Source organism: Schistocerca cancellata, chromosome 2 (genome assembly GCF_023864275.1).
Source record: "Schistocerca cancellata isolate TAMUIC-IGC-003103 chromosome 2, iqSchCanc2.1, whole genome shotgun sequence".
NCBI classification, from domain to species: Eukaryota; Metazoa; Arthropoda; class Insecta; order Orthoptera; family Acrididae; genus Schistocerca; species Schistocerca cancellata.
Window position 1 is genome coordinate 494,740,683 of NC_064627.1, and position 13,697 is coordinate 494,754,379.

Genomic DNA, 13,697 nt, shown 5'->3' on the forward strand with positions numbered 1-13,697 from the left:
ACCACCCAGCACATGACTGACTCAGGACTAACCGCTCACTAAGTTTCCGAAGCAGTGTTTGATGAGAGAGTTTACGAAAATATCTTAATCGTTAGATATTGACGCAGATTAAATAAATAATTCAGGGATATGTGCTAAAAAATCTTATGGCTCTTCAAAAACGAAAATGGGTAATGAGGAAATGAGAGAGCCAACAAAGAGACACCTTTACATGCATTGTCTATTCTTGTTTTACGATATCATCAATATCCTTAAGAATCTGAGCATTATCGATCTGCGGAAAGAAACGTATATCTAATATAATATAGTAACTGCTATTCAAAGCCGGCCGGGGTGCCTGAGCAGTTCTAGGCGCTGCAGTCTGGAACCGCGCGACCGCTACGGTCGAAGGTTCGAATCCTGCTTCGGGTATGGATGTGTGTGATGTCCTTAGGTTAGTTAACTTTAAGTTGTTCTAAGTTCTAGGGGATTGATGACCTCAGAAGTTAAGTCCCATAGTGCTCAGAGCCATTTGAACCATTTTCTCTTCAAATTTGCAGGGATGTTTATGACCAGATCTCCTCGAAAATACTATGGCAAGGCTTATAAAACTTCAATTAATTCCTGTTTCTGATTCTTTGGCGGCTCAGATACTGTATTCATCCTTCTTAAATTTTATTCTGGGTAATAACATTTCTTTCTTCTAAATTACTGTAAATGTAATCTTCGTCTGATGTTATAATGGCTAATTCGTTACTTACATTCGTCACGTCACCACTATAGGACTGGCTGCACCATCCTCGTCTTGATCCTCTTCTCCTTTCGTCCTCTCCGTTCTTCACCACCAAAAATTGTAAATGAGTCACAGTTTTTGTTGACATGTACAAATCCATTAAACCCAACCCCCTTTTCTTATTCACCGCTTTTTACACACAAAATACATTTTCGTGTCCTTATCCCTGTTTTCAGACACTAATTCAAACAATAATCAAAATTAGTTGCTCATACTCGTTAAAAGGGACCTTGAATTTAATAGTGTTTGTCCAGCAAGTGGCTTACTGTGTTTGCCAGCTGTACTTACTATTTCTTTCCTTTAACAGAGAAGGCAATTATGATAGAAATTCTAAATACTTGGTCACGTGAATTACGCATCACACTTGTATTATTTCCGCTGTCCACAAGTGCAGTTACTTTACGACCACAATTTTCTATAGTTTCTATTGAACTAATTACTCTTCGGGAATATGCATAACTTCATCAAAAATTTGTCTCTGATCAGTACTGAGGATTTTATCCAACAGTTGTGGAAAGTGTGTGATATATTTACTACAAAATGTTTCAGCACTACATTGTCCCATTGTCAAGCCTTATAAAATAAGGGATCGCTAATCCATACATCTTAATATTGTACATACTGACAAACATGTGGATCTATCTATATTGTTCTGTAGTATAAAATATCTTTAAGTTACTATACCATTAGGCACTGTGAAAAGTAAAATTCCAGCAGTGGACATCCATTGTCAAACATAAAACTCTTCCCTGAACATCTCATGTTAAAACATAACATTCTCACAGAGCTTATTTGTAAACTAAAAGCGTTGACGAAGCCTACTAAATGTAGTACTATCCTATAACGCAAGTCACACTCCCAACGATGCTACTGAGAACGTTATATGTAAAGTCATAGCGAAGTCTAAAACCAATAATGCATCTACATTCCAATGTGTGCATCCATATACAAAAATGAGTAACAAGAAACTTGCAAACTAATTAGATTAAGTTGCTGGCTGCTTCTCAACGAGAACATGGCGAAAGTGGTCCCAGAAATGTCACTTCCGTTTTTTTTTCACTTAACACGTTGACACATTACTCTCTTAAAGCACAAAATATTTCTTCTAAATTTGACATCTACTATACTTTTTCTTCAAAATACAATACATGCCTGTTGTCCGCATTGCCAATCAACGACTGCTGCTCATTCTGGAGATACTTAGCCTCCACCAACGAGCCATTCTCTTTATTATCATTTACTTTAAACCTTAATATAAAATTACTTCTGTTTGCCTCATATACTTCATTTAACAATTCTGACACTTTATTTCGTAAACTACCACAATCCCCATAGAGATTTCATCTGTTTTATCAAAAGATGGCAGCTAGTGAGAAATTAAAAAAATCCAAGATGGTGCATAGTGGAAAATTTAGGAAATGCGTGATGTCAGTGTTGCGAAATTTAAAAGTCGTAGAGAAATTTAAAAATCAAAGACAGTGGAACTAGCCCAGTTGTGTTTTGTACTATGACCCGTTCCCACCAATTATGTATTTAGACACCATTGTAAGATTTATAAGCGTGTACGTGCGTGTTGAGCCTTACATCGAGAGTAGGCTAAATAACTGCACTCAACTTGCAAGCCTGTCCAGGCTAGTTTTGCAATCTTTTATGCTTATGTTGAAATGTCAACTGTCTCTTATTTGTAACTATTTACGCATAGAATTAGCATTTGGGAAGTTCACATTCACGGTTTAGACAGCAGTTTGACGACTAGGCGTGTCGATGTAGAAAATAACATTGTGATACATCTTATAAGTGGAAAATAATTAATCTGAGACTCTGATGTGCCTTACACTATCGTACACAGTCAAACGGTGAGTGTTTAAAAGTGGATTCACCTATTGATGGTGACAAATAACAGGGGCATAAAGCAGCAGTTGATTTTATTTTTGAAGCTTTACAGAATAGCATTTAACGCAAAATTCATCTTCAGCAACTCTTTATCACTTCTGTGTTAATTACATTCCATAATCAAACATTAGTTTGAACTATCTGTGGTCAGTATGTTTTATACTTGTTCTCATGTGACTAAGCGAATACCATATGGTTACCAACGATATTTACAGATGCAACTGGCAAGACTGTCCATAAACATTTTTTGTGGTACAGATAGAAAACGTAGTTTGCAATGTTTTTTGTCTCATTTTCGCAGTTCAGATGGAAGTGAAGTATTTTGTAATGTGCATGTGCATGTGTGTGTGTGTGTGTGTGTGTGTGTGTGTGTGTGTAATTGGAAACTTGTGGTAAGGTCTTATGGGACCAAACTGCTGAGGTCATCGGTCCCTAAGCTTAGACACTACTTAATCTAACTTAAACTAACTTACGCTATAGACAACACACTCACCCATGTCCGAGGGAGGACTCGAACCTTGGACGTGGGGAGCTGCACGGACAGTGACAAGACAGACGCCTCAGACCGTGCGGCCTGTGTGTGTGTGTGTGTGTGTGTGTGTGTGTGTGAGTGTTTTTCTGACCTATGTGAAAATACTGTAAATGTGAATTTTCACAAATAATTCAGTCATCCGTATACTTCTGAGGACAGACAAGATGACTACATTGTGAGTGGCTGTTCAATTTCATTGGCCACTAATATACTACACAGTACTTGGCTGTTTCATTTCAGTGGTAGCTAAGATACTAGGCTGTGATTGGACTAGTGGAGAGGGGAGAGGCAGAGTGGTTGTTAACCAGAATTTTGCTAGATCCATTACCCTGGAGTTTTAGTTTTTAATTACCACTGCTGCAACTGTGTCAGAAGTTCCATCTTCGATTTTGATTGATTGGAGAGCAGGGGAGGAGGAGGGGTAGGGGGTTCAAAGAGCAGTAGGCCAGGGTAGTTCGACCATCCTGGGTTTTTAAATTTCCCCATCAATTTTTAAATTTCTCATCACCTGAATCTCGCATTTTTTTAGATTTTCTGCCATCTTCCATTTTCGATTTCTGAGTTTTCCGTCATCCAGGATCTTGATGACATAAGGTTAAGCTGAATCGCTCATGATGCTCCTGAGTGTGGCCAACCGGCGAGTCTTCACTCGACAAACAGTCAAGCGAATTTGGTCCAGAATCTCATTACGTAACAACTGTGCATTATTGGTTTAGGAATTGTTAGGAGTCCTTGTTTTCAGGGCGCAGTGACCGCGCCATTAAATGTGCAGCTCACGCTGAAGATGGCTGGAGTATATACAAACGAAAAATGGTTCAAATGGCTCTGAGCACTATGCGACTTAACTTCTAAGGTCATCAGTCGCCTAGAACTTAGAACTAATTAAACCTAACTAACCTAAGGACATCACACACATCCATGCCCGATGCAGGATTCGAACCTGCGACCGTTGCGGTCGCTCGGCTCCAGACTGTAGCGCCCAGAACCACATGGCCATTCCGGCCGGCTACAAACGAAATATTAGAAGAAGAAGCTGAATTAATGCCGCTGCACACCCGAAATTTAATGGAGCAGTCAACATATAAAATTAAAATATTTTACTGTAGACATTAGCACTGTGGCTGTGACATACATCACAGGATAATACTCTTTTGGTGGGTGAAGACAGTAACCTGCATTAACATGAGACGTTAAAGAAAGAGTCTTATTTTTGACTAGTTATTACCTGCAGTTGCGATCACATATCAGTAGTTTTCTTGTACTTGGTGAGTATGTAAACTACCGTGCTTGCAATAACATAAGTTATCCTCACATGTCTGCCTGTTTGGGAAAGCATAGCTTGCGATGTGCTGCCCGCTCTCCCTTCTCCCGGGCTGCCCCAATGGGCGATGTGTTGTCATGCAGAGCATCGCTACCAAACAGTATGTACGGAGGGGAGTCGGCAGCAAAGCGATCTATGTATCGTACTATTTTAAATAATGTGTAAGTATGGATTAAACGCATAGAAGACTCTATAAGCACTGTAATCATTATTTTGAATCCTGTCACATAGCACATTTCAACCAATAAAATCGTTTTCACAAATGTGATGTTCAGAAGTCAAAGAGTAAATATGTTTCCCCAATCCGTCTAACATTTTTCAAATCAATAAATATCTTATACTACGCTCTCTCTAAAGTAGCTTAAGTTTTTGCTCAAGGATCAAGCTATTTCGTTACCAAATTTCATAGAAATTTATTCAGTGGTTTAGTAATAGCAAATTTAAATGTCATACGGCAATTTTTCACTCATATATGCTGAACCGTATGTCCTATAAAGCTACAATTTTGCTGGTACACTCAGCAGTATACGTAAACAATGTCCGCAAAACGTGGCGCGAATACCGCTGTACGTCATGCCTGATGCGAAAATGAACAACAAGAAGGTAGCAGGGGATTAACTTTCCTCCTTTCATAATTTTGCGGGAAATGTCAGCGATAAAATATTCCGTAAAAGTTTGTTGCAAGTTCCTAAGCGCCCTCGTTCTGAAATACTGGATGAATAAAATCTGGGTATTCGAGCGTCGTGGCCTACACTTCTGTTTCATCACACTTCATCTCTTTGATAGGTAGGTGGTTCTAACTTACCTCCCACCCCCACTCCACAGCGATCCCTTCCAGACAGTTAAGTGATACGTGTTCCAAGTTTGTCTGAAATCGGTCCAGTGTTTTCGGAAGTGATGTGGAACACACATACACACATTATAAAAATGTGTATATGCGTATGTGCATGCGTGTGCGTGCGTGCGTGTGTGCGCGCGTGTGTGTGTGTGTGTGTGTGTGTGTGTGTGTGTGTGTGTGTGTGTTCCACATCATTTCACAGGGAAGCTTTCAACCAAACTTGGTACACATGTCTCCTACTGTCTGGCAACAACTGCTGTCGGTGTTAAGAGCCACCTCTCTGTCAGAGTTCAGGAGATATAATGTCATAAACAATGAGGTGCGTGTGAAACTGCTGAGACATGCATGATGTTTAAATTTATTATTTCTCTGCTACTAACTGTATTTGCAATAAATTTCGCACACAATATTCACGTATACCGATAAATGCACCTACAACCTTAAATCATTGTATGACACATTGGTAAAGAGATAAGACGTCATAAAAAATAAGATGCATGCAAAACTGCAGCATGCAGCATTCGTTGCAACTAACTCTATTTGCAATATATTTCGCAGACTGTACTCACATATGCTGCTGAATGTACCTAAGCCAACACGTCATTACACAACACATTATTCAAGAGATATGACGTCAAAACACTGAGATGTGTGAAAAAATGCCACATAATGCATGAAGTTCTAATACATTTATTATTTCTGGCTAAGACACTCCTGCAGTCGAGTTCACTTAAGAAAATCCCTGACATCTTGCAGCGATTTTCAGTGCTTCCAACTGCGAAGCACAAACGGCTGTAAGCGAAAGCAATAGACGTCTGTAGAGTAATGAAGATGCGTCGCTATAGAGGCGTTTACAGAATCTATTTGTAGATACGCGAAGCAGCTGTACTCATACATTTGTACATTGTGGACGACTGTTTCATAATTTGAAAGCTGTTTTCACGAATACATATCTTGGTAATGCTGGGTTTGTCAGCAAATTTCCATAATTTTTGTGGCTATTTTTTTTCTCTGTGATCTGATTATGACGAAATAAATCTCGGTATGGTGTTCAAAGCTATACTCAAGTTACCTGCAAAAATCCCATGAAAAGTCATCTAATAGTTTTGGAGATTAGCGTGCAAAGACAAACAGGCAAAAACGACGGTTTTACAGCTCTATTAGTAAAGATAATGTATGTCTGCTACTAGCTCTTTCTTTTAGCTGTGAATAACGTCACCGTAACTTTAAGATATGTTATACTACAAAATAATACACAGAAATTTACTTGGTCGTCGGTATGTGTAATATTGTGATATACTGGTTGTGACCTTGTTTTATAGTACTTGATAAGTGGACAATGTAGTCCCGAAACACGTTGTGGTAAATGTATCATACATTTTTGGCAACTGTTTTTTAGCACTCTTAGTATTGATTCATGGGTTCACAATAGATAAACTTGTCTTTATGTTCATACACCGTCATATGATACAATCATTTCCTCACCTGACCCATCTTCAATCACAGTTTCAGACAGTGCCTCGTCTGAAAATCGGTTTAGTTACAATTATGTTACTCGCCGAAGATATTCTTGTCATCACTTTCCTACTCCTGAAACCAATCAGGTGTGTATTGATCATTTTTCTCTTGCATGCCCATTTCTTCTAACCGGCGTCTGCTTTTTTCCACAAATATTTTTCCGTTCATTTTTTATTATACGCCAGTGGCCTTCTCTCACTGCATCTTTCCTTTTGTTATTCCATTGTCTGGTAATTCCTGTAATCTTTAATATATATGGTTCCCATCATATCACTGAAGTTAATCACTGAAGGGCTTGGCTAGCACTTGGATGGGTGACCGTCCGCCGAGCTCTGTTGGCAAACGGGCCGCACTCAACCCTTGTGAGGATAATCGAAGAGTTACCTGATGAAGAAGTAGCGGCTCTGGTCTCGAAAGCTGAAAACGATCGGGAAAGAAGTGTGCTTACCATATACCCCTTCATATCCGCATCCTGTGGCATCTAACGAAAGAGGATGAAATGGCGGTCGGTCGATACCGTTGTGCCTTCCGAGGTCTGTTCGGACAGAGTTAGATGCGTAACTTACATCTCAGTTTCTATACTCATTCTACTTCGTTTCCTGCCTCTCCTTCTAATTGTTACTGTTGTTTCCGCCCTGTCGTCACCTTTCTTCATTCATGTCTCTAATTGTACCCAGCTTCGGCTCTGTTCCTTCTTTGTAATATCTTAATATTAGCAAAAATTTCCCTTTAACTGGGTATGGGAGGTTTTGCAGCATAATCTCATAATTCACTGCCATATGGAGAAATGTACTTTTTTGCAGTGTCTTTGTATGAAATCATTTATTTTTCAAGCCATTCTATTATACTTTCCCCATGTTAGTGCAGCTGATTTAACCGCCCATTGAAGGAACAAACTGGTAATACTTTTTACAATAATGTACCTCTACATTTTAATACTTTGAATATCCTTATTTAACAGTGTTCCCGCGTCGTGCTTCATCCTGGAGGTGGTGAACATAGATACTAACTCTTTATCAGCTCAAATTTTTAGGAAAATATCTGGGAATAGCTTCATAAGAGCGACTGGATGTCTTTCACCTTAGGGTTGAACATCTTTACATTTTCTGAGGCTAGAATGTACGTCTCTCTACAATTCAACTGACAGCAAAACACGTGGCAGAGGTGCACGTATTAAGATTTCTTACTATCACATTTGCCTGGAGAGAGAGAAGTGTGTTTAAATGCCTCTGTACATGCTGTAATTAGACTTGTCTTGTTTTCATGGACTCTGTGTGAGTAACACATATGTATGGGGCTAAAGTGTGTTCCTAGGCTCTTCTCTTAATACTGGATATTGCAATTTAGGAAGTAGCCTTTTGCAGGATAATCTACGTTTTCCAGTACAGGTGTTGCACCATCTCTACAGTGAGTAAAACTAACCAGTGATCATCCGTGCTTCACTTGTTTTTATGTATTAAATATACCCTGTTGAAACTACTTGGAATGGTCCCACACATCTGAGTGACACTCAAGTTGGGTCTTATGTGTGTGCTGTAAGTGAACTCCTCTGTAAGCTCGCTGCGTTTTCCCAGTGTTCTGCCAATGAATAGAAGTTACCACCTGCTTTACGTATGACAAGAGTGACTATGATCATTCACTTATATATTCCTTCAAACCGTTACACCCAAGAAGCTACGCAGTAATTATTCACTACATAAAATTCAAAGCTTAGGAAACCTAGATGTCCACAACCAACAAAAACTATTAATACATAGACAATAGCTAAACAAAACAGTAGTATTTCAAGGGGACACATAAGCCTTTCATCACTTATCAACTGGAATACGAAAATAGATTGCTCTTCCGTCATCAACACAACCAAGAAAGTAATATCTTTCGTTGCTGATAAAAGGGATACTTCTAGTTAGCAGGCAAATTTCCTTTTTGACGTTACTTTAGTCAATACGAATAATTCTTCTGACTGGTTACCTACAACCTCAGTTATTTGCTGAATGTATTCCAGGCTTCCAACCTCTTCTTCTTCTACAGTTTTTGCCCCTCTATGGCTCCCTCTAGTATCGTGGGAGTTATCCCTTGAAGTCTTAACGCATGTCCTATCATCCTATTCCTTCTGTTTGTGTTTTCCATATATTTCTCTCTTCTCTAATTCTGCCCAGAACCACCTCGTTCCTTACCTTATCAGCCCACCTAATTTTTAATTTTCGTCTGTAGCACCACTTCTCAAATGATTCGATTCTCTTCTGTTCCGCTTTTCCCCACAGTCCATGTTTTGCTACGATACAATGCTGTGCTCCAAACGTACATTTTCCGAAATTTCTTTCTCAAATTAAGGTCTATGTTCGATACTGGTAACTTTCTCTTGCTAGAATTGCCCTTTTTTCCAGTGTTAGTCCGCTTTTGATGTCTTCCTTGCTCCGACCGTCACGGGTTATTTTGTTACCTAGGTAGCAGATTTCCTTAACTTCGTCTACTTCGTGATACTTAATTTTGATGTTAAGTTTGTAGCAGTTCTCATTTCTGCAACTTCTCATTACTTTCGTATTTCTTCGATTTAATAGTCATTAGACCACTCCATTCAACACATCCTCCAATGCCTCTTGACTTTCACTGAGAACAGCGATGTCATCAGCGAATTTTATCAGTTACCCTGAATTTTAATCCCACTCTTGAACCTTTCTTTTATTTCCCTCGCTGCTTTTTCGATGAATAACTTGAACAGTAGGGGTGAAAGGCTACATGCCTATCTTACACCCTTATTAATCCGAGCACATCATTCTCAGTCTTCCAGTCTTACCTCTTCGCTCTTGTACAAGTTCTATACTACCTATAGCTTACCGCTATTTTTCTCTGAATTTCTGACATCTTGCACCAAATTACACTGTCGAACACCTTTTCCAGGGGCCCTACTCTGTATCGTTCATACCGATCGGTGTGACGTCATTTTCGGTTCTTTATCGAAATGTCCTATTCAGTAAGCTTCTGCGACTTCTTACAGAATGGTCCTCCCACCGATTTTACGACAATTGTACCGAGAGGTTTTGGATTTCGATCTGGCCCTGTCTATCGGTGAACTGTGATTTATGTACACCTATAATTTGTTATTTTAAACATATTTAGCGGCTTTAGCTTTGGATTTAGTGACTGTGTTACTAAAGAATCACCAGAGGACGCATCCAGTTGGAAAGTGAGTTCGTAATAGACTATTTTCCTTTGTTAGAAACATGGTTAGGTTAGGTTGTTACTGTGAATGATTACATTCGGTCAATATTCTCTCAAAATACGTGTTATTTTTATGCAAATAAGAGTTTAAAGATCATTAAATATCAAGACATCGGCTCTGCTTACGTATATTACGTGAGTGTGAACTGACGTTACTACCGAGCGAGGTGGCGCAGTGGTTAGCACACTGGACTCGCATTCGGGAGGACGACGGTTCAATCCCGTCTCCAGCCATCCTGATTTAGGTTTTCCGTGATTTCCCTAAATCGTTTCAGGCAAATGCCGGGATGGTTCCTTTGAAAGGGCACGGCCGATATCCTTCCCCATCCTTCCCTAACCCGAGCTTGCGCTCCGTCTCTAATGACCTCGTTGTCGACGGGACGTTAAACAACACTAACCTAACCTGACGTTACTAGTGCCTTTGTGTACTTTTTCCCACAAATAGGTTAGTTAGTAATTATCGAAACGTATTTACAACTTTCAAGTAACAATGGAAAGCAATTATGTGAAGCCTGATATTGGAAACCTTCCAAAATATTACGCATTTACGACTTAGGCTGCACCATTTGGCAACGAAGTCTTCCTACGTTCCTCTACACAATACTACAACAAATGAGCACTGCGTGTACGTTGTTTGTCGTGGCCAAGTCCAAAGGTCACGGGTTCGCGCATGGGTGGATGCAATATTTTTTTTTCCTCTTCATACATGCAACACGTTCTGAGACATTGTTATTCGTGTAAGTTAAGATTTTTCTACAATATTCGTTATTACTTACATGTAAGAGCGCACTTACTCAGTAATGATGTCGTGATTTCTGTGTGTTGAAAATACGAAATATGAAATTGTTGGAGATGAAATTGCTGTGAGTGAAACAACCGACAGTGACCTTGATATTTTATCTTGTCAGAAATATTTCACCATTTTTTCCGAATATGTAGCGATTTCCGAGTATGCGCTTAGACAGGAATCTAAGAGCACAACTTAAATTACTGGGAATGTAACTAGTAGCAGTGATCTTCATAATCTTGCTTGTCACAAGTATTTATCTGCGATCGATTCCTCAACCACAGAAGACAGAAATGAAAGATCTCTGCCATAATATTTTTACTGTAGCACCATATACGAAACATTTTCATTCATGAGTTGTATGTTATAAACTTCGACGAACTGCAGCAGGAGTCTCGAAAATGCATTTGTTTTTCAATTTTTGTTTTTAAGACCGAAATCATATAGGGAAGTGGGCTACCTAATCATTTGGATCTCTAGGAGCGTGTTATAACCACATTCTGTTTATCTTCTTATTCTTTGAAACTCTCAGAATCAATTTTTCAGGTGTTTTTAAAGATGTATTAGTACAGTGTGGTACTACACACTATTTCTAACTCATTTTCCGAAACGTAAAATCCAAAACACGATGTCAGTGTGAATAAGAATAAGATGACATAATGTGGCATTTACGACATTCTGCAGAATACAGCCAAATACCCTATCGTTATTACGCATGCATGGATATCGTTATTATGCACGCTTGGAAACATGCTGTCAGAGAAACCGTAAAAATTTTTATGCATTTCAGTTGAGAATCATGGAAATGGATATACTGCGCCTGATGCTGTTAAGGAGGAGGCAAGAGCGATGAAGGCGGGCACGTCAGCTCGATGGAATGTGGCGTCATGCATTATGGCAATGTAAACGCAATTTTCGGTACTTAGGAGCATAGCGCGCCTGTGTCGTCTGCCAGCCACATTGTGTTCGTGGCGCTGTGCGCGCTGCAGTGCAAATGCGCGGATCTGCTCCCGCTAGCTTTTGATTGGCTTGCGCAACACGAATTGACAACAGCGCTTCGGTTCTCTAGACCCGAACGGTATCGCTACCGAAATGCATACTGAATAACGCAGAGACACTAATTCGAGTACTAGACCGTTCGGTGCTATTGAGTGCCGAAACAATCGGCACAATGGCGGAAAGATACAGAATAGGCAACCTGGTCGATGAACCCTATGACCGTGTCTTGATTTTTATTTATTTTTGCTCCCGTTATCAGACACACCATCAAAACTGCCCCTCTGGTGCCTTCACCTTTCCTGCAGACTAACTGATCGTCATTTAGCACATCCTAAATTTTCTTTTCCATTCTTGATAACAACTTGGATGCATGAGCTGTTAAACTGATTAAGCAATAATTCTCGCACTTGTCAGCTTTTGCCATCTTCGGAATTGTGTGGATAATAATTTGCCGAAAGATAGGTTGTACATCGCCAAACTTATACATTCTACACACCAACATGAGTAGGCGTTTTGTTGCCACTTCCCCCAATGATTTTAGAAATTCTCATGAAATGTTGTCTATTCCTTCTGTCTTATTTGATATTAGGACTTCCAAAGTTGTTTTGAATTATGATTCTAGTATTAGATCCCCCACCTAAATCGACTCCTGTTTCTTCTTATATCATATCAGACAAATATTCCCCCTCATAAAGGCCTTCAATGTACTCTTACCACCTATCCGCCCTGCATTTAACATTGGAATTCTCACTACACTCTTAATGTTATCGCCGTTGCTTTTTGTTTCACCGAAGGTTGTTTTGACTTTTCTATATGTTGAGTCAGTCCATCTGACAATCATTTTCTTTTTCGGTAGCTTCATATTCTGCATGCAGCCATTTCGCCTTAGCTAAAGTGCACTTCCTATTTGTTTCATTCCGAAGCGATTTGTATTTATATATTCTTGAATATCTCTGAAAACTTTTTACTTCCTTCTTTCATCGATCAACTGAAGTATTTTTTCTGTTACCCATGGTTTCTTCGAACCTTTCTTCTTTGTTCCTGTGTTTGTCTTTCCAACTTCTGTGATTGCCCTTTTAGAGACATCCATTCCTCTTGAACTGAACTGTCTACTGAGCTATTCCTTATCGCAGTATCTACAGCTTCAGAGAATTTCAAGCGTATCTCTTCATTCCTTAGCCCATTCTTCACCACGACTAAAATGTGATATGAGTCTGTATCTGCTCCTAGGTACCCTTTACAATACAGTATCTGATTTCGAAAGCTTTGACTGACCACGATGTAATCTAACTGAAATCTTCCTGTATCTCATGGCCTTTTCCAAGTACAGCTTCTCCTCTTGTGATTCTTGAACACAGTATTCGCTATTACTAACTAAAATTTACTACAGGCTGTTGGAAGAATAAGGGTGACTTCTTGTGCCGGAAGTCTTCGTCCGCCAATGCTGATGATTTTTATTTAAAATCCAAGGACTGTTGGGCTTCGAACACGGATCCGAGAACGTTTTCATTGCTAACCAAAGACGCTACCCGTATTCAAAGGCTGAATTGGCTAGGCTAGACGACGCAAATTACGTACAGTCCCAGATTCACCTCAGCCCAATCGCATTTCACCCTGTTACTCGATCCCGGTCCGAACACAACATCCTCCACTCACGAGAACAAAATGTCGTTACACCCATCCCATCCAGTCCCTTGAAACTCTGTTAATAGTTTTACAGAAGGAAAACAACTCGCCTAAACTGTTCAGGCATTTCAAGACAGTAAACTCTCAAACTCTTGCAGAGACACTTCTGATTCCGTGACCCCAGAGATT

At 39.6% G+C, this 13,697-nt stretch overlaps 1 long non-coding RNA gene across 1 annotated transcript in view; it reads right to left on the bottom strand.

Annotated features, from left to right (window-relative positions):
• Nucleotides 1-13,697, bottom strand: part of LOC126162025 (uncharacterized) — a 126,226-nt gene that overhangs the window by 38,784 nt on the left and 73,745 nt on the right. The window contains exon 2 of the long non-coding RNA XR_007534985.1: nucleotides 741-815. This is a non-coding gene — a long non-coding RNA (uncharacterized LOC126162025). The remainder of the gene's footprint in view (nucleotides 1-740; nucleotides 816-13,697) is intronic.